Raw genomic sequence first — 26,179 nt, forward strand, 5'->3', positions numbered from 1 at the left:
CCAATTTAATTAAAGTCAGAGAAGATTTCTGTAAAGAAGTGAAATTTAAGCTGAGTACATTTAAGGCAGAAGGAATGTAACTGTCATAGGACTGTACTGTAGGCTACAAAGATCAACTTCTCCATGTCTCATGAATAGTTAACTATGTATATTTTTTATTTTGGCACCTTACATTATGCAGTTGACTGTTGATCAATGTGGGAGTTAGGGGCACAGGGCCCACATGTAGTTGAAAATCTGAGTATAACTTTCAACTCCCCGAAAACTTAACGACTAATACCTATTATTGACCAGAAGCCTTACCAATAACATAAACAGTTGATTAACACCTATTTTGTATGTTATATGTATTATGTATACAGTATGTATTTTTATGTATTCTTACAATAAAGTAAGCTAGAGGAAAGAAAAAATTATCAAGGAAATCATAAGGAAGAGAAAATATGTTACTATTCATTAATTGGAAGTGGATCAACATAAAGGTCTTCATCCTTGTCATCTGCCTGTTGAGTAGATGGAGGAAGAGAAGGGATTGGTCTTGCTCTCTCAGGGGTGGCAGAGGTGAAAGAAAATCCATGTATAAGTGAACCTGTGCAGCTCAAACCTGTGTTGTTCAAGGGTCAACCGTACTGACATGTTCACATGTCTTTCTCCTTGGCAAGATGCAGACTGAATTCCTGGAAGATACAGATGATGTGTTATTCATACAGGTATAACCCAGTCTTGAGCTTCACAACAAATAGGTAATGGATGATAGTTGGGGAATTGAGCGAGTGAACTAGGGAAATGAATGAATCAGTGAATGAGTAAGTTGGAGGATGTAATAAAGGTGGTTGACATCTGCTTTGTCTTCTGTATCCATACTTGCTCACTCTAGATATTGAGAATCTCCTCTGTCTGTCATCTTGTGCAGTGGGGTTTCTTACTTAGTTTTGAACAGTTGGCCCTATTTGACTTTGCATGCCCAGGCCTCAGCACCTTGCCTGGCACACAGCTGTTCAGTGAGTGATGAGTGAATGAATGAAAGAATGGGTTTATTTTCCTGATCATGAGCCTTGTTCTCTAAGCTTGCTTGCTGATGTCTGAAACCTGCAACCTTGCCTGCCTACCTAGAGCATTTCCACACTCCACCTGAGTCCCCCACTCCCAACAGTTACACTGAAGTTAATTTGCCTGGAAATGCAAAATGGGAAAAATTGGTTTTGTCTCTCCAAAATAAATCTCAAAACTGTTTCTTTGTCTACCTAGGCCAAACCACCATCATCTTGTCTAGCACTGCTACAATAATCTCCTCTTTCGTCTCTTTTCACTCTGTTCTCCACAAAGCAGCTTAAATTTATCTTTTAAAATATAAAAGGCAAATATAAAATATAAATGTAGGATTTAAGGTATTCTCTAAGTCAGATTGTGGGACTTACCTGCTGAGAAGTGTAGTGGCCTCCTCTAGCACATAGAATGAAATGTAAACCCTTCCCCATCTGCAAAACCTATCTTTTTTGACCCCGCCCACCTCTGTTGGCTCATTTTGTGCTCTTTTTCCCTTTGTTCTTCATGCTTCAGCCACCCTGGCCTTCTTCACATACCTTCATGTGTTCTTCACTTACCCAACTCTCATTCCCTTCATGAGGAACCTGCCCAGAGGAGACACTCAGAAACTCTTTGGACACATGCATGACTTTTTAGTCCACTGATTTTTAAATTTGACTTTACCCATGGGATCATTTCTTTCCAAGGAAACGTTAAGCAGAACCTCAACATATAAAGCAAATGAAAATAGGGTTACTCTGATTCCCATGGAAATGAGGATCCTAGGAACCTCTGGTCCTCAGGTTTATTCTGAAAACACAGGTTTCCAGAGATGATGGTTTTCAAGGCATTGCTCAGGTCCAGTAGTGCCTGTCTGACTTCTGTGTTTACTTTGACTGGCTTCTTTGAACTTGGACCACTGTCCTTTTAGGCATATAGAAAGTCCTTCCTACTCAACTGAACTCCTGATTCTCAATTCTTAGCCTACTGTCTTGAATGGCCACACATTCTGCTCTTAAAATGTTAAAACAGTCTAGATGGGAAGATGGATGGATAAAAAAGTTAAATAAAACATGTATATGATTAACTTCCAGATAGTTCCTCTAAGCACCAAAAGAGTCCAGAGAAGCAGGAATTTAAGGGTGGGGGCTACAGAGATACTGGAATAATCTATGGAAGTGTCTAGATTTGAGAAAGTTTGAAAATTTCCTTCCTACTTTGAAAATAGTAGGAAATAGTGAGAAATGATTCAGATAGTCTACTATGCATTATGGTTTGACCAGAAGCATAAAGGGAATGAGACAGTTTGGGTAATAGAGGGGGAGCCATATTAACAAAGCATGTGAAGACATGTCTGGCCTGTAGATATGTAATGTAAGGTCACAGATGCTTAGGGTAGCAGGGCCAGTGCCATAACACAGAACATTATACCCTCACTAACAAATATGAACATAGTAGTTACTGTTGCCATAATTATAATATCCTCAGAAAAATATATAATTCAGTGAGCAAAAATTTATTTTAATTACATTCCAGTTCTTGCTTCTGAAGATCCACCTGGTTATTTTTCTGGGCCTCGGTTGCCCCCCCCCCCCCATTCCTTTTCTGGTCAAGGACATGATGGCAGATGCCAAACCTCATCTATTATGAGTTATTTCTTTACTGTTTACAGAGTAACCATTCCCTGACCTCAAATTCTGAGGTCATCGTGTCAAAGCCTCCTATGCACTCATTGTTTTTGACTTCTGAGAACATCTGCCCAGCCTGGATGGCTCTCTTTTTATAACATCCCAGCATTGTCTGGCTTTGCTCCCTGGTCACAGCCAGGGCTCTCATGCTCATCTAGTCCTTCCCTCACCTTCACTCATGTCAATGGCTTGCTTAATCACTTAATTTCTGCTTAATTTTTTGATAGCCTGAATGAAATGGTCCTATCCTCTTCCTGAATCATCCTGTGTAGGGACTCTCCAAATCCTGGCCTTGTCACTGGGTGATTGGCAGAAAGATAGGACCATTGACAGAACAGTGAGGTCAAGGGGGAGCTGACAAGAGGGAAAAGATAAGTGTAATTTACAACACAATTAGTGTAAGCAGAGGTGATGTTTAGGTGGTTACAGATAAGGAACTAGAATTCTAGTTTGAAAATCTGTGTTTTTAAATAACACTGGAAGATAAAGTTCATTCCTCAGGTAGTCATTCCTTAAATGTAAACATACGCTGTTGCCAGGCAATGTGCTAAACACTGAGTACAAAAGTGAGTTCTCACTTTAATGCCTTTAAGGCATTCACTCTCTGGTGTGAGACACATGTGTGATATAGCTGTATAACATGTCTCCATATTTACCTTTAGCATAACCTTTCCACATAACATCCACATCCTTAAATCTGGAAAGAAGGAAGGAAGTATAAAAGTGAGTTCTCACTTTAATGCCTTTAAGGCATTCACACCCTGGTGTAATAAACAGGTGTGATATATCTGTATAATCTTATTGTCTCTATTTACCTATAGCATAATTGTTTTCATGTAATATGCAGAATATGAAATGTGATCATTAAATCTGAAGAAGGAAGGAAGTTAGGAGACCATCGTTCTGCTCCTTAGTAGCCCTATGACTATAGCAACCCTTCTGAACCTCAGTTTTCTAATCTCAGTTTTCTAATCTAATTGGACTAGATGAAGTGTTTTCAGTAGATCTCTTGTGAAATCAGATGCTTGTCTAAGGATTCCAGAAACATTTGATTTCAAATGCTTTTTTAAAGTGTGATGAAAATAATTCATGCACTTAAATGTATTATATGCCAAAATTTACCTCATCAAGAGAGCCTCATTTTTCTTGACCTAAGGTTACAGTTACATCTTATAAGTTTGGACAAAAGGTTACAAATTTGATTTAGCGGTGTAAGTGGAAAAAAAAAACAAAAACAAAAACAAAAATAAGCTGATTAATGAAATATGCTTTTTGTTTCTTTCACCTATAGTTGTTTCATGCAATATTTTGCTTGGCCCAATGAGGTTTGCTGTTAAAGACATTACCATCACCAGCCCTCATCTGTAACATCTACTTCCAGCTCTAAGCAGCTAGGATTTTTGTATCTCGTGTAATAAAGGTGATTTATACTTAAATTCATCAGATTGGATGGTTCTTTTTGACTTAACAGCTTATTGATGTATAATTCATAACATATTGTTCACCTACTTAAGGTGTACAATTAATTGGCTTTTAGCATATGTACATAGTTTTGCAGCCATCATCATCAATTTTAGAACATTTGAACCATGCCAGAAAGAAACCCTGTACTTCTTAGCAATACTCCCCAATTTCCCTATTCCCCAGCCCAGCCTTCGGCCACCACTAATCTACTTTCTGTCTTGATAGATTTGCCTAATCTGAACATTTCATGTAAATGAAAACATGTAATACTGTATATGGTTTGTTGTGACTGCCTTTTCCCCCCTAGTATGTTTTCAAGGTTCATCTATGCTGTAGCAAGTATCAGTACTTTATTGTCTTTTTACTGCCAAATAATATTTCATTTTATAGATATACAAAATTTTATTTGTTCATTTATCAGTTGATGGATATTTTTGTTGTGAGCACTCTTTAGCTATTATGAATAGTGATGCTATGAACATTTTATACAAGTTTTTTTTGCATGTACATGTTTTGATTTCTTCTGAATATATACCTAGGAGTGGAATGGCTGGGGCCACATGATACCTCTGTGATTAATTATTTGAGGAACCACCAGGTTGTTACCCAAACCTGTGGCACCACTTTACATTCCCACCAGCAGTATATGAAGGTTCCAGTTTCTCCACATCCTCACCAACACTTGTTAAGATGTCTTTTTTCTTATAGCCATCCTAGTGGGTATAAAGTGGTATTCACTGTAGTTTTGATTTTCTTTTCTCTGAAGGTAGAATGGATGGTTTTTGAAAGAAAAGTTTCAGGACAACAAAGGTGGAAACTTTGTTTCAAAGTTACAGAAAGGAGAAAAAGATATTAGGGATGGAAACATGTAAGTCAAAGTTGGTTAGAGAACTGGCCGAGAGAATAGGTAGGCAGAGTAAATCTCCAGAGAGCTCATTTGTCCAGATTATAGCCATGACACAAGCTTAATGGAAATGAAGTTATAGTCCCCAGAAGAAAGGCAGGGATGTGTTTGTGTGTATCTGACTGTCACACACCCAGTTTTCCCCGCACAAAGCTGTTGCGGCTTTCTAATCTGAATGGATTGGGGGTACTCACTTTTACTCCCCACCTATATCCCAACCCTACATGCCATGGTCTTTTCTGTCACCATGTCATTGATTTTACAGTTCCCTTCACTTAGGATGACTTGCCCTCTTTATTCATCCAAATCTCATCATTAAGACTTGGGGACATCAGGCCTACTTGCTTGGAGCAATCTCTCTGACCTCCTGGACAATGTTAACATGTTCCTTTTTAGCCTTTATGTGGCATTTAATTAAAGAGGTTTGCATCACAGAACTTGGTACTTAGTGATAAAATTATCTTGTATCATTCACATTATTTTATATGTGGTTTCAGGTATCCCAGTGGGTTCCTTGAGGGGAAGGAATAGGTTTATACTATTTGATATTGCACATAAAACTAGAAACAATAGGTGCATAGTGCATCTTTGTTGAGTTAAATAAAAGGGTTATTCTTCTGTTTCCATCTAAACTCTGCTTGGAATTTCATAAAATCAGGCAGGTTCTCACTGGCTTTGGGAAAAAATACTCCTCTTACAAATTCCTTAATACAAAGCAAGGGGAAGAGTTGGTATTTTAAGTTTACATTGAGGTAAGATTACATTGAAAATTACAACATTTTGTGCAATCTATGCTTGTTACCTACAGGACCTTGTTATATGTAGAAAAATTATCTTTGAAACCTCTGTGTGTTGTCAAAGTCAGATGGCGATTATTAACCCAAGCTGGCATCTCCCTCCATTCACATTGGGGATCCTGTTGAGTTGTCTTCAAGGCTAGCCTTTTGGACCACTATGCTGTACTTCTGTCCTTAAGCTCTCAATGTGAAATCAGAGATGGGCAAAGTCAAGCAAACAAGGCAAAGGTTAATACGAGCAGGCTAATAGTCAACAGATGACTATCTTCAGCCTGAGTGAGGTCCCACTAGAGGCCTTCCCTTCAGAGACCCAAGACCAGTTGAACTGGAAATTTGACCAGGAAGGGACTCCCTAAGAGACCTTGCCTCTGAGCATGTCAGCTGAAAAGATGGCAGAGTTCAGAGAAAGGTGATGGGAGATGGTGGGCAGAGAAAGCACCATTTCCTGTGTGCTACCTCCAAGCCAGAAATTTCTAATACAGCAAATAAAGCAAATTGGAATGATTTATGAACCTACGTAGAGGTCTGCAACTGGAAAGGATGTCCTGAAAAGCACTATTTTAAATAGTTTGGTAGAAATACATCCACACCGTATGAGTCCCAATTTTAAAACTCCCTTGAGGATTAGGAAACAGGTTATGAGTAGCTAGAATGTAAAATAAAATGATAATTTAGACATTGTTTTGGAATGATAAAGTTTATTGTACATGGTAATCAAATTATATATTGTAGATTTTCCTGATTCTGGGCATGCATTGGGATCACAGGTTATGGTGGCTAACATTTTCGGATTGACTTCCCAATGGCTGCTCACACAGCCTCTGGAAGGACTGGTTGCAAAGTGGAACCAGAGTATATGGAATTGCAGTTTCACAAGCAGGAGGTAACAGCATTTATTGAGCAACTCTGTGCTGTCTTCTCTCTCTCTCTTTCTCTCTCTCTCTCTCTCTCTCTCTCCAATGACCCTGTGTCTGTCTTTGAATAGAAATTTAAAATAAGTTTCTATTTTAAATATGAGGAAACCAATACTTTAGGAGGTTAAGGAATTAGATCTAGTAATATATCAAGTCAATGGCAGAAACACAGTGAACTCAGGTGCCTTAGATTCTATAGCACTGGTTTTATTCCTACACTTTACCCACTTCATTGTAAGAGTACTAAAATCTTCATATGTGGTCAAATGCCTTTTACTTGTATTAGGAGAAAATAGAAAAGAAAATCCAAATACTACAAAAAATCCAATGCAAAAACTCCAAAATATCAAAAGCTACCTTTTTCAAACAAATTCAGCTTTTTATTACTCTTACTTTCATAATTGGTTCTTTTTAGTAATTATTTGCTTACTTCATTGTTTAGATTTAATAATCATTTAAAATGATTCAGTTAGTTATATTTTAAATGGTATATTATTGTGTCACAAAAAGTAGATATGTAGTACATGTCTTATCTAATATTACCTACAACATATTGCCTTCCCTATGTAGTTCTATTATAAATACTATGCCAGTATCTTCTCTAATCATTCCCATTTTAAACATAGTATCTATGACTGGATTGTAACAGAAATTGGAATTTGCCAGCCAACACCGAATTGGAAAATGCTTCCATTCAAATTTACTTACAAATGATCTTTAGAAATGTATTTTAAATTTCATTCTAGCGAAACCAACTTAGAGTGAATCTTAATGGGCTAGAACAAAATAGATTTTGGATTGATTTTTCTCATAAAATATGCAAAGCCCTGTTTTTAAATAGAGTTTTTCCTCTGCAATATTGTTCTTTTTCTCTGTTTAGCAAAGAATTTGTCTAAAACATTTCTTTTTCAGATTTTAGTTAGATTACAATAGAATTAACGTCTTAGAATTCCCAAGGTAGATGGAAGATGAAGAGAAAGTCCGGATTCCAGACCATGCTAACTTCGAGCCAGTGTTTTACCTGCAGCTGATCTCAACAATTACGTGCAAGTTTCACTATGAAACCTGTTTTGGAGCTCAACTCTTCATAATACGATCATTCATTAAGTAATATAACCATGGATAATTGTAAAAAATTGGGACATTGTGGATTTTCCCCCCTTACTCCACACATCAACTAGGCTGACAGTATACACCAGAAAACAGGCATGCAAAGCATCCTTCTACATCTTTCTCTTTTGCTTGCCTCTTATTAGTTACAAAGATACATACTGTGCCAGGCACTAAGCTGGTTTCAACAGCTATTTATTTAGATTGTGTGAACTGGAGCTGAACTTGAACCCAATTAATAGCAACTGAACTTGAACAAACTGATATGAAATCATTACAGGCTCAGTTCCCTGGTCCATTATCCCCGAAGAGATCATCCGACAGCACTCCAGGTGCCTTTTCTATGCCAAATCTTGGTGCATTGCCCAATCAGAGAGTGTCGGGGGGATTAGAAGTTCGGTTGCATCGGAGTTAGCTCATTACCACATTTGTGATCGCTTCCACAGAGAGGAGAGGTGGTGATCCCACTGGGCAGGATTGCAGAGAAGGCTTTGTTTTCAACACCATCTGGCACATGGTTGGCACTCATTAACACAGCACAATGTCGATTAAAATAATAATTGTATGTGGCAGCAATGCTGCTTAGACAGGTCCCCACCTTTGGCCTTCCAGCAAAGGAAATGGAAGAAAGAGAAGGCCGAGGAGTTGCCTCTGGAAACTCTGGTGTCTGGGTTTGCATCTTTCTTCATGCCCACACCTTTCTTTCTACCTTTTTTTTTTTTTTTTTTTTTTTTTTGGTAACGAAGCTACTTTTTTAAATGTACATATTTACTTTTATTTTTAGCAGCAGTGCCCCCCAACCCCCCTATTTTTTGAAACTGGGAATAACGTGAGTCTGACCTTGTTCACAGTTCCCATGGACCCTAATTACAGAGCTCCGGCTATAGCTGGACTCCCTATTCAATACTGCAGCCAGGAAATATTTGCTAAAAGGGGACTCTATGCAGTGATATTTCTTCTGCAGCTTGAATTATATATAATTAAGAGTTTTAGGCTTTTCTCTTTTAAAGGATGCATGAATGAACTCAATCATTCAGGTGCTGAGTTAAGACTGCACTGCCTTTCCTTAAAAAAAACAGATGTGTATTTACATCAGCAGCTCCAGATCTTGAATCTGGTAGCATCTACTTGATTTGCTGTTTGGGGGATAGGAGTGCAGATTTTTGAAAGAAATTGTTTGAGTTTGAATCCTGTTTCTACCGTATACTAGGTGTGTGGTGAGGAGAAAATCCCTCAACTCTGTCTTGGTCTCCCTTTTCTTCACCGCTGCTATGGTGGTAATAGTCATCCCTAAGCTTTAGGATCTTCTGTGAAGATAAACATGTAACACGCTAAGAAGAATGCCCAGTGCAGGGTGAGCTCTTGCTATGTGTTAGCTATGATCATGTATGCCTCACCATCATTTCCTTCCTTCCTTCCTCCCTTCCTCCCTTCCTTCCCTTCCTCCCTCCCTTCCTTTCCTTCCTTTTCTTCCTTTCCTTCCCTTCCTTCCCTCCTTCCTTCCTTCCTTTCTTTTTCTTTTTTTGAGATGGAGCCTCACTTCTGTCGCCCAGGCTGGAGTACAGTGGTGCGATCTTGGCTCTCTGCAACCTCTGCCTCCTGGGTTCAAGTGATTCTCCTGCCTCAGCCTCCCAAGTACTTGGGTGCCCCCCACCACATCCAGCTAATTTTTGTATTTTTAGTAGAGATGGGGTTTTGCCATGTTGGCCAAGCTGGCCTCGAACTCCTCACCTCAAGTGATCCACCTGCCTTGGCCTCCCAAAGTGCTGGGATTACAGGCCTCACCATCATTTTCTGCAAGAGTTTATTCTTCCTCCAGAATGTGCCTCATACCTATTTAAATTTTTATTCCCAAATGATAGGATTTACTAGTTGTAGTGATGGAGATAGTGTTTATGTGGACATTTGTCCAGATATGTTGATCAACATTTTTTGGCAGGACACTATGATTTAATTCTTTGTCATGCTAGACCAAGGTCAGAAGAAGCCATTTGATGTGGGTAATTTCCTCATAGATATAGAATGCCTTCATACCATAATAATTAATGAAGCATATCATTTGTTTCCAGAGCAGATTATGCATATCTTAAACAAAAGAAATTAGTTGTATATTTCAGGCCTATAGGTAAGCACTCTAACTAATGATCATGTGGTTTTCTCTGGTTATGGAACCATAAACAGCATGCCCTCTGGCACTGTGATGATTTGTGTTCTGTAATAGTGTAACCAGGGTTTTTATTCTGTTTGCCGATTGGTATGTGGAAAAGCCTTCAAGAAACTGGCTTTCTGCAGGAGTGTTTAAATATCATTCATGCCACCAAGAGAAGATGACAGACATTTTAGATGCAGAAGATAGATTAAACGCATTCAGTTTAACTAGCGGCACTAAAAAGGGCTGCATCTTTGTATTGTTGCTGTTTATCTTCTTTCCAGCAGTGGAATATTGAGCTTCCCCAGGCTGTGATTCAGGTATTAATGCCGAGTTTAGGTCGGGCAAGAGTGTGTTCAGTCTGCGACACTTAGATAGCAAAGGCAAACTGCTCACGGCTATTAGTCAGGAGTTTCTGTATGCCAGTGATTGCATGCTTGTGACTCATAATCAGGGTGATTCACAGCAACCGTTAGATGGGCTTGCCGTGGCTGTGTTTTTCGTTTGGACTGCTGTCATTGCCAAAAGTGTCAGCCCTTCTCCTACAGACCTGCCTATGTGACACATGCACAGTGCCCTTTGGTTGTGCTAAATGGCTTGCTACTAACATCATGGCTAACTTTTATTATCTTGGAGGAATTATCTCTCACAGTGAGTCCCAATTAGACAAATAAATGTTGTATTGTTTTCTTCCTGAAATGTTACTCTGGGATTGTTGACAGAATTTATGCCACAGTGTTCTCCTGGGCAGTCTGAATTCCAGATTCTCTATCTTGGTTTAACTATGCACTCACTTGAGAATCAGCAAGGAGATGTCATGTTATTTGTTTCTCTGTATACGTGGAGCTGGATCAGTGGTCTGGGTTCCTGCTGAGCAGATACATAAATAACCACAAGTCTCTCTGGGTTTAATACCAGCCGGGTTCTGACATCCAAGACTGACTCCTATTTCATGTTTTGCCCCAACCACCGAATGTGATCCTCTGACCCCTCAACACACAGGTGCCTCATACCTGGCGTAATAAGTTGGGTCAACAACCTGTATTTCTCATTTGTCCATTAATTCTGTGTGTCCTGGTTGAAACCCACTTGCATCTCTGCATCATTGCTTAACCTACACCTGTCCCAACTTCCTGTGTTCCTTTTTGAATTTAACAAACATTTATACAGCCCATGGTATGCTAGGGTCTGAGCATACAACTGGGAAAAGACAGATAGGATCTCTGTTCTCATGAAACTTCCCTTCTGGCTCTTAGAATTTATACACATAAGCAAACGCACAAGATTCTCTCTGATGGTAACAATGCAATGAAGAAAATGAAACAGGATAAAGGAATAGAGAGCAAGTAACTATGACAGGGCTATTGTGAGAGTAGAAAGAAAGGTGGAAGAACATTCTCGACAGAGGGACGAGCTAGTACAGAGACACTAGGGCAGTCTGGGTGAATTTAGAAAGAGAGAGAGCCAAGGAGGCCAGGGTGGCTGCACTGTAGTGGGTGGGCAGAGAGGAGCCAGATGAGAGAGAGTCAAGCCGGATATAAACAGTCTTTTTTTCTATTTTATTTTAAAATATTTATAAATAAAAATTGTCTAAATTCTATATGTACAGGGTGATGATTTGATCTTTATATGCATTGTGTACCTATGACCACAATCAAATCAATCAACACATTCATCATCATCCTTAGTTACTATTTGTGCATGCGTTTATATGGTGAGGGCACTTAAAAATCTTCTCTCATCAAATTTCAAATAAACAACACAGTATTATTAACTATAGTTAATGCTGTACATTAGATCCCCAGAATTTATCCATCTTGTAACTAAAGGTTTATACCCTTGGACCAACTTCTCAACGCTTCCTCCACCCCTTCATCCAAGACACCCACGATTCTACTCTCTGCTTCTATGATTTCAACTGTTTTGGATTCTGCGTATGATTGAGATGAGACAATATTTGTCTTTTGGTGTCTGGCTTATTTCACTTAGCATAATGTCCTCCAAGTTTTCCATGATGTTGCAAATTGCAAAATGTTCTTCTTCTTATGGCTCAACATTATTCTCTTGTTTAGACACACCACATTTTCTTTATTAATTCATCAGTGGTCACCTAGGCTGTTATTGTAGGTGTCATTTACACCTATCCTAGTTATTGTAAGTAACACTGCAATGAACATGAGAGTGTAGATACCTCTTTGAGATACTGATTTAAATTCATTTGGATATCTGACCAAAAGTGCAATTCCTTTGGATATATGGCTGGACCATAGGGCACTTATTAATTGACATATTTTTAATATTTTAAGGAACCTCCATACTGTTCTCTATAATGACTGTACCAATTTCCATTCCCATCGTGCACAGGGCGTCCCTTTTCTCCACAGCCTTTCCAATAGCCACCTGTTATCTTTCTGATAATAGCCATCCTAACAGGTATGAGGTGATATCTCATTGTGGTTTTGATTTGCATTTCTCTGATGATTAGTGATGTTGTGAACCTTTTTATATATCTGTTGGCCATTTGTATGTATTCTTTGAAAAAAAATGTCTATTCAGGTCCTTTGCCCATTACTAAATCTGGTTATTTGTTTTTTGATATTGAGCTGCTTGAATTTATCATATTTTTGGAGACTAATCCCTCATCAGATATACAGTTTGCAAATATTTTCTCCCAATTCATAGGTTGCCTTTTCATTTTGTGGATTTTTTTCCCTTTGCTATGCAGAAGCTTTTTAGTTTGGTGTAGTCCTGCTTGTTTACCTTTGCTTTTGTTGCCTGTGCTTTTGGTGTCATATCCAAAAAATCATTGACAAGATCAATGTAAAGCTTTTCCACTATGCTTTTTCCTAGGAATTTTACATTTTCAGATGTTACATTTAAGTCATTAGTCCTTTTTGAGTTAATTTTTGTATATGAGATAAGAAAAGGGCCTAATTTCATTATATTGCATATGTGTATTTGGTTCACACAGCATCATTTATTGATGAGACTAGCCTTTCCCCATTTTGCATTCTTGGCACCCTTGTCAAAGACTAGTTGATTATATATGCACAGGTTTATTTTTGTGCTCTCTGTTTTGTTCCATTGGTCAATGTGTCTTGTTTTCATGCCAATACCATACTGTTTTATTACTGTGGCTATGTAGTTTTGTAATATAGTTTAAAATCAGGATATGATGCCTCCAGCTTTGTTCTTTTTGCCCAAGATTACTTTTGCTATTTTGGGGCTTTTTGTGTTTCCATATGAATTTTAGGATTTTTTTTCTGTTTCTGTGAAAAATAGAATTGGAATTTATATAGGGATTACACTGAATGTATGGATCACTTTGAGTAGTATGGACATTTTAACAATATTAATTTTTTAAATCCGTGAACGTGAGATATCTCTCCATTAATTTGAGTCTTCAATTTCTTTCAACAACGTCTTATAGTTTTTGGCATACAGATCTTTAACCTCCTCACATTAACAGAATGACGGATAAAAATCATATGATTCTCTCAACATGTGCAGAAAAATTCAATATTCTTTCATAATTAAAAACTCTTAACAGATTATTTGACAAATTTCAACATTCTTTCATGATAACAACTCTTAACAAATTAGGTATAGAATGAATTTACCTCAACATAGCAAAGGTTCTGACAAGCCCACAGCTAATATAATACTCATCAATGAAAAGCTGAAAGTTTTTCAGGTTAACACGAGCAGACTCATAGTCAACAGATGGGAGTCTTAAGCCTGAGTGAGGTCCCACTGGCGGCCCTCCCTTCAGAGACCTCTAAGATCAGGAACAAGACAATGATGTTCAACTGACACCACTTCTATTCAACATAGTCCCATAAGTCCTAGCCAGAGCAATTAGGCAAGAAAAACAAAAGACATCCAAATTAGGAAGAAATTGAATCGTCTCTGTTTGCAGATGACATGATCTTTTATATAGAAAACCCTAAGGAAAACCCAAAGGAAAAAAAAACTGCTAGAACTAATAAAATCAGTAATCAATTCAGTAAAGTTCGGGATATAAAAATCAATGTACAGAAGTCAGTTGTGTTTTTATACACTAACATTTAGCTATCTGAAAAGGAAGTTCAGAAAACAGTTCCATTTACAATAGCATCACAAAGAGTTAAACATTTGGGAATAGATTATAATCTGGTAGATCTTGGTTAGAGTTGATTGTGTTTTAGTAGAAATGGCAAGAAACAAAGATATGAAGCAAGAAAATGCTAAAATCTGATTTACCTTTTCAGCCTACTTTATAATACAGAACAGATTTGTTTTGGGTATCAGAGTCTTTCTCCACTATTCACCATCATCATCCTCCACTCACATCCCTCTCTTTCTACAGAAGGCCTTTGACTCCAACAGACGTAACCTCTTCTGCCTCTATGGTGTCTTTGTGCCTAGTACTTACCACTTCCTTTGCTCTACCTCATCTTTCCCCTATGCGCTTGGTGTTCTTTGGAGGGAGTCCATTTTCTCATTCATTTAAGTTTTCCCTAGCTTCTCGCTTAGTGCTTTGAACAGAGTAGGGGATAGATGGATATATAGATGAATGGATTATGAATACCCACTAAAATGTTCATTCTGCTATGAAGCCCTCTTCAACAGTTAGAATTATAATTCTCCCTCTTGCTCCTGCAGCGCTTTCTAGTGACTGCTTGGAATCTTTAGTGGTATTGTATTATGCATTATTATGTATCTTTAGAGTCCTTTGGAGGTCAAGGACTATGTTGTAGTCGTCTTTGTTTCCCCAGGATTTACCACAGTTTCTAGCACTTAGCAATTTTCAGTAAGTGCCTGGACAAAAGATGTTAAACAGGACATAAAACTCCAAAAACAGAAGGGCTGTGGAAGTGTATTATCAGACAGAACCCTGGGCTAGATGTGTTTCCTTAAGGCACTTTTAATTCCTTAGAAACTTCCCAAGCCAGTAGTGAGTTGCAAACCTCCTATGGAGCGTCCTCCAGGAAAGCAGCTTTGGAGCTATTTTTCCCCCCAAACACTTTTGACCATAACGCAAAGCCAGAAGTTGATTTTGCATTGCAAGCCAGTATATAACTGTTGTGCAAAACAAAAATGCATCTTTACTTTGTAATACAGTCCAATATCTTCTATGCCCTCTGTGGTATAGAATGCTGATCATGATCTTTTAAATTGATTTTAAGACTCGTGAATAGGTTGCAGCCCACAGATTGAGTAAACCTTGTCTTTGAGGACAGAGATAGTCCCCTGAGGTGAACTTCAGAGGAAGAAGCATGAGCTTTACCTGGAACCCAAAATATCTCACTGTACTCTGACTGTTGAATATTTGTATAAATTTAGCAATGACCAAGTGACAAATAAATAAAACAAGCCATCCTGGCCAAAAAGAATCAGGTTGTGTAGTGGAGACATCTTTGCAATTGAGAATTGAATTGTTTGAATGCTGAAAAGTTCTTAGAGATAGGTCCACCAGTCACTTAGTTCACCATATCCAAATACAGCATTGTAAATATTTGAGGTAAATGTGTTGCTTCTAAAATGAAACTGTGGGCCTACTGAGATATAGAGAACTTAACGTTTCTTCTGCCAATATGTTGACATAAATATTGCTGTTGTTAAGCATGTATGAATAGCAGAACTATTTCAGTCTTTTTATCTCTTTAAAACTAATTTAAATCTGAGCATTAAAAGACTGTTTGATACCATATGTTTGTTTTAGATAGGAAACAAAATCTATTCTAAACGTAAGGGCTTATGAAATCTGTATTCTAAACATAAGAGCTTGTAAAATTAGTACATAGGACTGGAAGCTATGGTAAATTGTTTCATGGCCACAGATTCCTCCCATGTTAGTATACATGCCCCTTTGTAATGTGACCTTGCTATTCCTCCTGTCCAGACGGGGGTCTGTTTACCCAACCCTTGCTAAGATGCCTTACTTATTCGCTGTGCTAAAAATACAACATTTGCTCAGTAATGTCTTTTTATTGTGGAATGTAAGTCCAGCATGAAATTGTTGATTTTTCTCTTTGAAGACCATTTAAAAGCCATTTTTGAAAGTGACCAAGGTCTGTGGACATGAGCATCACAAGCCTTTTGTGAAAATATTAGACAGACTTCAAGAATACAACCAAAGACTGCCAGACTAGAAAGATACACATCACAAATCCATTTAGCTGTGTATGTGAAAGGACCAAATTAAAAGGTTCAGCAGGGTCACTGGCATATCTGAGAATTCAACCTATTTCATTTTGAGACCCACATACCTTATCTGTGAAGGCAACTCTGTATGTGTGTTTTCCAGTCTAGATGGATAGCATAGAATGAGATGACCTAGACAAGCAAAGCACAAAGACAGTTGTGATAGCATCCGAACTTTCATGTGTAGCTTATAAGGGCAATTCCTCCTTTTCTATGTAGGCCTTTTTTGAAAATAGCACTGTGCATTGGTTTGCTTACCCTGAGAAGACCTGAAAGATGAGATTAAGATCTTTCATCTCAAATTAAAGAAGGCTTGTCTCAGGAACCATTTGACAAGTTCAGACGCTGCTGACTTAGATACTGGCCTCTTATCAGCACCTTCAATTTTATGTTTGGAGTGAATGGTAGGCCTATGTTGTTGAATTTTTATCAGATTTCCCCTCATCTTGGTAGATTATGCTTTAATTCACTATTCTGTGACTTATCAATATTGTCTATTTTATGCTATTGAGCTATAATGAATAAATAGCATAATGCAGTACTTACAGGTAGTGAAATCGAAGTCAAATGGGCTTGTGACATAGGCTAGATGCAACAGGTATTACCTTCAGGTCAATAAGTAGCTCAGATTCTCGTATAATTTGGTTTATTCATAGGACTTGGAGGGGGGGAATAAAATAAGCTTTCTTGTTCTGATAATCCCTTAAAAGAGTCATGAAGTTTTGATCTTTGGCTTATTTGATTTATTTATGATTGATAGAAACCAAGCCATTCCTGTGGCTCTCAAAAATCTCTTTGTGGAAAATATTTTAACTTTTAACCAAATTATGTCTTCCCAGCATTAGTGACCCTCTATGTTAAAATGTTTCCCCTTGAAAGTTAAAACTCCAATGTTGTTAGAAGAGTTTGATTCTCTTTTTGAAGGATCGTAGAAACACAATGCAGTTTTTTACCTGTGGACTTTGGATTTTGATTCACGTTGAATTTGATGCCAGGAGTTACATGGAAAAGTCAATAATAATCCATGGATCATTGCCTTACTCTGTCACTGGGTGAATTAGTCTGCTGGGGTAATGTTCTCCAGCTTGTGTAATGGGCCTATTTAGTAGCAAGACAGCAGCCATATGAAATACCTGGGTGGTCTTCCAGAGTACTTTCAAGTGGATTAGATTTCAGTTATCCAACGTGAGGTCACAAAGGCTTAGACAGCTGGGCCAGTGCCACATCATGAACGGAATATGACCTCTTCCTACCGGATGCATAATGTAAAAGGTGCCTGAGGTTAAAGCTGATCCTTGGACTCCAGAAGCAGATATGGGTCAAATGAGGTCTCAAACCACAGTTGCAAATGTTGGGAAAGTCTCTATAGACAGGAAAGAATCAGATTTTCCTCTGGCACGTCCATTAGTCGTGTTCTCTGCCAGAAACGCCTAGTTTCTGAGTTTTCTGGATTGAGCTTTATTTGATTAACACTAGTTTAAAATTTTAGGTGTTATTAAGCAGAAACAGAAGAAAGGGCCTGAGTGGCTCTTTCCTGTTACACAGAAAACAGCATTTGGGGCACATAGGCTTTGGAATAAAATCACCTTTTTAGTGTTCTTAGAGGTAACAGTGACTCCAAAGCCTGCCATTTTTTTCCAGTCCTGCCAGGAACTTTGAATGATCCAATAAAAGGTAATGTTCAAAGGTTTCAAGTGCAACTGATAAATCATATAGATTTGTATCCAGGATGCCTTAAATTGACTTGTGGATGTTTCTCATCTATCAAGAAAAACTTAGTGATTTGAATTTAGTACTTTGATGTTACAGTAATTGTTTGCAACTGCAGCTCAATGGCCTGAAGGCATTGCTTATTTCTCCCTTTCTCTTCTTGCAAAGAGCTCCTGAAGTATTCTTTTACAGGCGAGTCTCCACTCACTGGGGGCTGTGGCCTAAAATTTAGGATAAAAGAATGGTTCCATAAACACTTGGCACAGACCAACAACAGTGCCCTAATGAACCAATCTAAATGTGCACCATTTTGAATCAAACAATCATCCCAAATCCACATCCTCTTCACTGGATATATATTAAGATTCACTTCATAGTATTTATAAGGGAATTACTAAAGAAATCATGGGGAAAAGATTCCTCCACTTATTATTTTAGTCAAGGTATTTCATATATTTCTAAGTTACAACTTGAAAAAAAATGCTATAGATTATCTCCTTTTGGAGGATAATCTATTTCTTGATGCTGTTTCAATCAGATTAAATTAAAACTCTCCCAAATTAAGGCCTTTTGGTAGTGTTCTTCTAACCGTATTCTGTAGTTTCCTCAATCAGTTGTTCCACTAGTCATTTAGTGCATGCCTATTTTCTGGCTAAGCAAATGTATCAATATTCATGCAAGGGTGTCCATCTCTAGCATCAAAAGCCACGTGCCCATCTGTCTACTATAAATATCTTAGTCATCATTTTACACCGATATATTATCTCATATATCTTCTGCATTTCAGAATTCTTTTTAAAATTCAGCTCATTCACAGAATCTTTTCAGGTGAACTCAACTATTATCCCTTTAGCTATCCCATGGTTTGCCATAAATCTTATGAATATAGATTAACCTCATAAATATCTAGGATCTAAGACTGTAAAGTATCACAAACTGAAAGATCAACTGACAGGGCAGTAGATTCCTCTATAAGCCACAGTAATTGACAGGATTGAGTCAGTATCTCTGTGCATCTACTGGGACTGTTTAGCATCGTTGTTGATGGCACTTTTATGTTCATCTACCGTTAAGTTGCAAGGCTGATAACATGTGCTGCATTAGTGTGAATCGTGTTTATTCTAAAATGTTAAAATGTTGATGCTGAAGAAAAAAGTGTTAGTTGAGGGGGAACAAAGCAGACAGTAGCAACTTATTTACATACTAGACAAGATACCCTTTTCATGACCCCCAAAGTTCTCAGGTCTGGGACATTTCATACTCTAAAGATTTCTGAACTTAAACATTGGTCTTTGCGCCTGTAGCTTTGTTTAGTTCAATTTGGCATGCCTCTGTTGAGTGCCTGTTCTGCTTGGGATCCTAAGTGATTGACTAAAGGAAGTGGCTTGCCGTCAAACTGCTTACAATGTGGTTCCACCCTATTCTCCCAGACATCACTTTCTCTTTCACATTCTTGTTTGATAACTTGTTTTATCCCAATTTTAAATGTCCATATTTTTTTTATTTACTTGTTGATGATCGGCCTTCCCCCAACAATCCGCAGCTCTTCATAAGCAAGGCCTTTGTGTTGTGTGCTGATGTATCCAGAATGCCTGGAAGACCACCTGGCACATTTTAGGCATTCAGTAAATATTGAATGACTCAACGAGAGACAAAATACAACTACATACATAAGACAAATTGGGATATAACGCACCCTAAAAAGATACAAAAGCAGATCCACATTTTGTGATGCTCTAACTGTACAAAACTTGGGGGGATTGCTATTTAAGAAAAGCAGCAATAATTTTTTAAAAATTATATAGAAATGAATTCTTATTTAGCATGAAAAAAATCACAATTTATAAATTTAATAAAGTTAACATACTAGAGATGACAAAATGTGAGAAATAATATTAATGATATATTAACACATGAAAATATCTTGATATTATGCTTTTTTCTCAATAATTTTTGGCCATATGTTCTTTTTTTGTTGTTGTTTCTTTATTGAGACGAAGTCTTGCTCTGTCGCCCAGGCTGGAGTGCAGTGGTGCTATCTCAGCTTACCACAACCTCCGCCACCTGAGTTCAAGTGATCCTCCTACCTCAGCCTCCAGAGTAGTTGGGATTACAGGCGTGCGCGCGCCACCACGCCTGGCTAATTTTTTTGTACTTTTAGTAGAGACAGGGTTTTGCCATGTTGGCCAGACTGGTCTCGAACTCCTAACCTCAGGTGATCCGCCTGCATCGGCCTCCCAAAGTGCTGGGATTACAGGCATAAGCCATCACACCTAGCCAGCCATATATTCTTTAATCACCTCCCATATGTAGTATCAATTTCTGATAGATTGAATAAATGGATAATTTGTTATTTGCTCTAGCATGGGTAATCCAAATTGTTTTTGTTTAAATAACATTTGGGATATATAAAGGGCTTCACACATACATACTTGTAACTATGAAATTGCTACAGGTTTGTATCTTACTAGTGTGGGAATTTTAATTCTATGCTGCATTTTCAAGTATATTCTAAATAAGAGAGAAGTTCCCATTTGTCAAGGTATCAATGAGAACTGAATTATCTGCTTATAATTGTATAGATCTGGTGAGTGAACAAATCTTCCATAGAGTAGCTCTGGCTTTGTGCATTTCAAATTTTGTGTATCTTCCAGTGTTCACATACTTCCAGTGCTGGTGCAAAAACAGCACAGCCACATCATTACTTCACCTGGCCTGTACCTTTGTATCATGAAACTGGTTGAACTTGGACAGTGGATGTTGGCAATATTCTTATATTACTCACCAAGATGACTGGCAATAGATTAACTATATGCAGAATTGTTTGCGAGCCACATAAATATAGTCCATTGTGTATATTCTACTATATATATAAATAATCCACTCTATCTCTCTATCTATCTATCATCTATCTATCTATCTGAGTCAGAGATATATCTCATAAATATATAGTAGACTATATATTTATGAGATATATAAAATATGTAATATATATATAATGGGCTATTTATGAGATATATCTCTGACTCCACTATATATATATATGACTATTTTTACATATAGTAGACTATATATATAGTAGAATATACATAATGGACTATATGTGGCTCAGAAACAATTCTGCATATCGTTAATTTATTGCCATTCATCTTGGTGAGTAATAGAAAAATGTTTCCAACACCCCCTGTGCACATTCAACCAGTTTCATGATACAAAGGTACACATATATAATCATATATATATATATATATAAAAATACAGTAGACTCTCTCTCTCTCTATATATATATATATATGAGATATATCTCTGACTCAGTTTCCCCTTCACTGGAATTCCAAAAATACTCTTGGCCACTTCATTGCCACCCAATGGGAGGAAGAGTAGTATGGATGGAACCATAGTGATGGAAGAGATAACAGGGTTAACCTGTAGCAATTAAAATATTTTACTTATGTAAATTTTGCAAAATTGTATAATCATGTGATCTTGTTGCTAAGGCTCCTCTTGGCATCATGTAAGGGGCTCATGCAAATGAGGGCCGCTGAAATTGCATTTTTTCCCCCATACAAATCTGCATCTGGGCGTTCCAAAAAGTAGAGATTGTTTGTAATTATTGGGAGCGGACCTTCAAAGTGGGACAGGATTACAACTGAATGCAATATTAGAGAATAATCATTTAGAGGTCACATGATGTAGGACATTTTTAGCTGTTGGCAAGTGGTTCTGTTTGGCATATACACCTGATGAAGAATGTAGTATAAGATGTAATTAGTGGTTGAGGCAAACCACTGAGGTCCTTGAATGCCAGAACGAGAAATTGGGAGGGTGATGCACACATCATCAAAATCCTTCCCTTCATCTCTGTGATTCAGGAGCTTTTATTTGGATTTATTAATTCAGGTATCTTTATTTATTTCAGTTAATACTTTACTTATTTTTTTTAGAGTGTATGCCTTTCAAAGACCTGGACTTCTCCTTGCACCAAACCTCCTCTGTCGCTTTATCCTTGTTCTGACCATAACCCTTGAGACCTAGCGCATATCTGAGACCTGGCATTAACTAACCTTAAGTAGCATGAGTAAATGTATATTGTAAAGTAGCTTAAGAAATTTGAAAAATTGCAGATTTGTGTACACAACTGGATAAAATGTGAAAACTTTAATAATTCAGCCCACTTCAAGTGGAAGTCACTTGTCTTCAGAGATAAGTATAAGTCCCAGTAAAAGTCAGTTAAAAACTCCTTCACATATTTTTGTAGCACTGGCTCTCCAATTTGAGCTGTTTTCCAAATACTAAAAGATGCTTTATCATGCATGTGCTCATTCATATCCATTGTGTAGTCAGTGACTATTTTGTGAATTACTTGCATTTGTCAATCATGTGTTGAACAAACATGGTTTTTGCAATCTGAAATGAGAGAAAAATGATATTAAATGTTAGTTGACTTGAACTTCCTTCCTCCTCTTACGGCAATACTGGGAGTCTCTTTTCTAATGGACTGATATTTAAGATGAAAGTTTTTGACTTAGTTTCCTTAGTGTGGTTTTCACATCACAGTATCTGAAAGCATGTCCCAGCTGCTGCATTCATCACAGGCCAGGCACCAAACCGGGTCAGGCACTTCTGCAGCAAAAGTGATCTCTTCTCAGTACTTTGGTATAAATTGTGCTGCTATTGATATCATTACCCGCTTTTTTTTATGGGTCTCCAGATTTCAGTGTCGTGAAGATTTTTAGGCATCAGCTGAAAAGCCCTATCTGATGCCCATAAAATCTACACAAAAAGAAAATCTAGTTGCCTCCAAAAACAAATGATGTACCACTTTCACTAGCCTTATTTTACTGAGTATTGATGGGAGTAATAGCAATACTGGCAAAGCATGTAAATCATCTGCAAGAAACACTGTGTACTTTGGGAGAGGAGTTTGCATGCCTTGACTAGTGAGACAAGCATCTTGCCAGATATGTCCTTGGGACTATGGGTTGATGTTTTCCTCTTAGGTACTTAGCTTCCACCATACCTTCCTTTTATCTGTGTCTTTCTATCAAAATATTTCTTTCTGCTGGCCAGTTTATTTTATTTATTTATTTAGTCAGTTAGTTATTTTCGAGACAGAGTCTCGTTTTGTCACGCAGGTTGGAGTGCAGTGGCGCAGTCTCGGCTCACTGCAACCTCTGCGTCCCAGATTCAGGTAATTTTCCCTGCCTCAGCCTCCTGAGTAGCTGCGATTACAGGCATGTACCACCACACCCCGCTAATTTTTGTACTTTTAGTAGAGATGGGATTTTGTCATGTTGGCCAGGCTGGTCTGGAATTCCTGACCTCAGGTGATCCGCCCACCTCAACTTCCCAAAGTGCTGGATTACAGGCGTGAGACACCACACCCAGCCTGCTGACTAGTTTAGATGAAAAGAATTGCTGCTGCAATGAAGAGGTGTTATTCTCCTTACTTCTGTGCACTTACCCAGATAGAGAATGTGGCCCTGCCATAGGAAGGTGTCAAGTGAGTAAAACTAGAGTAGAAATAAAGTTCAAAAGCTTTGGAAACTTCATTTCTCTGGGCTTCAGTTCTTTGTTTGTTTGTTTGTTTGTTTGTTTGTTTTTTGTTTTCGAGACAGAGTCTTGCTCTGTTTCCCAGGCTGGAGTGCAGTGGCATGATCTCAACTCACTGCAACCTCTGCCTCCTGGGTTCAAGCGATCCTTCTGTCTCAGCCTCCTTAGTAGCTAGGACTACAAGTGCATGCCACCACGCCCAGCTAATTTTTGTATTTTTAGTAGAGATGGGATTTCACCATATTGGCCTGGTTGTTCTCCAACTCTTGACCTCTTGATCTGCCCACCTTGGCCTCCCAAAGTCCTGGGATTATAGGCGTGGGCCACCACGCCCGGCCACTTCGGTACTTTTTGGCTATATAAATTAGAAAACTATCTTTTTATAAGTCTACAGTGGGACTTTGTTGCAGCCCCTCCTCTGTGCTCATTTAGCCAGCAGGAAAAGGGGGAGCAGCTTCTTTGAGGTGAGAATGCTAGAATAATGGTTAGAAGGATAGTTTCTGACCTATAGTCTCTTTGCACCATTTCTGAAGGGTACACCCATATTTTGTCAAACTCATTCAACAGTTGTTAAAGTTCAAGATAATTGAGAGGTGTTGTTCTAGGTGCTGACTAGTTGCAAAGTCTATTAAGGAATTGTACTACATGAAACCAAGATGCAGCCTATACTGTTTTTCTATACTATTAATATGGATTACCTGGAAGAAGGTGTTTTTTTCTACTTCTTTCCCTCTTTGCAAGTTTAGCCACTTGCAATTTACTTTCATCATCAATGTGAAAAATTTACCAACTTAGATGTATTTTAATTCAGAGCATTTTCTTCTGTTGATATTTATCTTGTTATCCTAAGTGTCAGCAGTCGTGGAAGGAGAGTGTGTGTTTTTCTCCAAACTGTCCAACTGTTTTGATAGCACCAAAGGAATCCCTTAGGGCAAAGGAAAATCAAGACTGAAAAGACCAGCCCCCTGAAGAGGAGTCTCTTTGCACATAATCAGGTTATCATGTTAATCCCAGTTCCCTCTTCCATCCTTTCACCCCACCCATTCCTCTGAGCACTCCTCTGTGACTTTATTAAACAGTAAGCATTCTAGATTTCCTTCTTTCTTAAAATTCTGAGAGGGTATGAAATCCTGGCTTTTGCATTATTTTGCATGCGATGCCATTAATAGTTCTATGCTGATTCTTCCTTTTTATTTTCCTCTGTTCGCTTCATGTTTGTATCTACCTGCTCATTCTAGAAGCCAATATGATTTTCAATATCAACTTCATATTCATCTTTATGAATGCCCACCCTATTGAAAATCTAGTCTTTGGTTTCTCACGTGTATCAAGACATTTTAAATTAAAAGCAAATCATTCTAACAGTCAGTGGGCTGAAGCCAAGATTTGTATTTTCGCTGAAGGAAATCATAACAGTTGCCAAAACCTCCCTATTGCTCTTCTTCAAGCCAGAAATGAGAATGATTTTTAGGTGTCTGTTTAATGCTGCTTCTCCTTTGCTTTTTATGTGTAGTCAGTTTCTGAATTCTTCCGTGTCCTCCTCCATATTCTCTCTCCATTTCTCCCTGTGACTGCTGACACCCTGTTCACCTTCTCCACGTTGCCCTTCTAGCCTCTCTGTGCATGAGGTCCTCTAGTTCTTACAGAATGTCTTGTCAGCGCTTTCACTGTGACCTGCCCCCCACCCTGAGAGCTGTCCAGGTGTCAGTCACCCTAGGATGAAATGACACCAATATTGGTGACAAGCTGGCCTTCTGGTTTTGCTCAGGAGAATCATTAACCATCTTTAAATAAATAAATCCCTGCTGCTGCTCCCTGTACAATTTAGAACATGTGCCTGGTGACTTTTGATGTGGGGCTTATGTTTGAAGCCATTGTTTGTTTTCCCTGCTGCTTGCATCATCATATGTTACGTGGTTTTTTCAGGACCTTGGTTTCAATCTTTATAACTGCCTATCCTTCAAAACCCCAAAACATAATATTAAATGGTGTCACTGTCATTTAAGCCATCTCCAGCTCAAACGTATCCTCCAAATGAAAATCCACTGAGAAGGAGAGGGAGAGGGAGAGGGAGAGTGTGATTATAACAAAGAGACAGAAGCTTATAGAGATAGCACCTTACATTTTTGTTGGTGTTTATATCTTGCTTGATTCATTGGTGTACCAATTTCACCCTTTAGCTAATGGCTGCCACTTTCAAAATTGTTTTCCTCAAACTGAATTAGACGACCCTCCTCTTGGCTTCCTTAGTGACATTTAAGGGGGACGTGGATCAGTACCTGTACCCCATTTAATACCAGCTGCCCCACCATTAAAATAATGATTACTGGAGAATTAGAAGATGCGCTATCATTCACAGACACTTGGGAACTGACTTCACTTTCTCCTACGAGGATGTGGCTTGACTGGTGTTAATTGCCCTAAATCCTGTTAAAACCTGATGAATCTTGCCATCTTCCTAAAAGTCTGTACAGTCAGTGAGTGTGTAAGTTTTTCCTGAATGTGGCATAAGTCCTGAATGTAAATCGAGAATATTCTAGTGAGAATTTTGCTTATCCTGATCTGGCAAGATCCTATTTGGTAAGGACATAGTCACCAGCAGCTATACACCCAATCAGGGACTCTTCTATTCCTGCACCTAGTAGCTTTCTCTTTGGCTTCCGTTCAGTTTCAAGTGT

The 26,179-nt window shown here is 38.2% G+C and overlaps 1 protein-coding gene and 1 long non-coding RNA gene across 16 annotated transcripts in view; one reads left to right on the forward strand and one right to left on the reverse strand.

Moving 5' to 3' along the window:
* The window catches only part of PARD3B (par-3 family cell polarity regulator beta), a 1,095,492-nt gene that overhangs the window by 474,321 nt on the left and 594,992 nt on the right, over nucleotides 1–26,179 (forward strand). The window lies entirely within an intron of this gene.
* LOC103876464 lies at nucleotides 608–17,276 on the reverse strand. 2 transcript variants are annotated; one of them, XR_001893534.3, is made up of 3 exons: nucleotides 17,192–17,276; nucleotides 16,304–16,370; nucleotides 608–677 (listed from the first exon to the last, which is right to left on the reverse strand). It is a non-coding gene; the product is annotated as an uncharacterized LOC103876464 (long non-coding RNA). The 2 variants fall into 2 exon arrangements; XR_635718.4 differs by lacking the exon at nucleotides 608–677 and adding an exon at nucleotides 6,815–6,854.

The sequence above is a fragment of the Papio anubis genome, chromosome 10, assembly GCF_008728515.1.
Source record: "Papio anubis isolate 15944 chromosome 10, Panubis1.0, whole genome shotgun sequence".
NCBI lineage: Eukaryota > Metazoa > Chordata > Mammalia > Primates > Cercopithecidae > Papio > Papio anubis.